Genomic DNA, 356 nt, shown 5'->3' with positions numbered 1-356 from the left:
GTGGGTAATAATGGTTACGAAAACAATAACACTGAGGAGTGTAGTGCTACTACACACTGCATAAATATAAAAAAAAATAAATGATTTTGCCCTCATAGGTTTAAGCAGCAACATGCAAGAAAATCGATATCATATTCTGCAATTCCGCCGAACAGGATTATACAATAATCCCAGAAGCCCGAATTCGCTCTCAAATGGGGAATATACGTTTTCTCGTATTAGAACCCTCTGCTTGTCGATTCTTTAGGCTAGTTAAATTTGGAGGGTGATCCGTAGAGTTTATCCATGAAGGACTACCGTGTTTGTTTACACGGGTAGACTGTTTTGGTCTTTGTTCTATGCGAAAATGATAATGT

General features: G+C 37.9%; 1 protein-coding gene across 1 annotated transcript in view; it reads left to right on the top strand.

Annotated features, from left to right (window-relative positions):
* The window catches only part of LOC119588153 (Down syndrome cell adhesion molecule-like protein Dscam2), a 164,747-nt gene that overhangs the window by 51,142 nt on the left and 113,249 nt on the right, over positions 1–356 (top strand).

The sequence above is a fragment of the Penaeus monodon genome, chromosome 23, assembly GCF_015228065.2.
Source record: "Penaeus monodon isolate SGIC_2016 chromosome 23, NSTDA_Pmon_1, whole genome shotgun sequence".
In the NCBI taxonomy this organism is placed as follows: Eukaryota; Metazoa; Arthropoda; class Malacostraca; order Decapoda; family Penaeidae; genus Penaeus; species Penaeus monodon.
The sequence above is the reverse complement of the archived record's forward strand: the minus strand, read 5'-3'. Positions and strand labels throughout refer to the sequence as shown.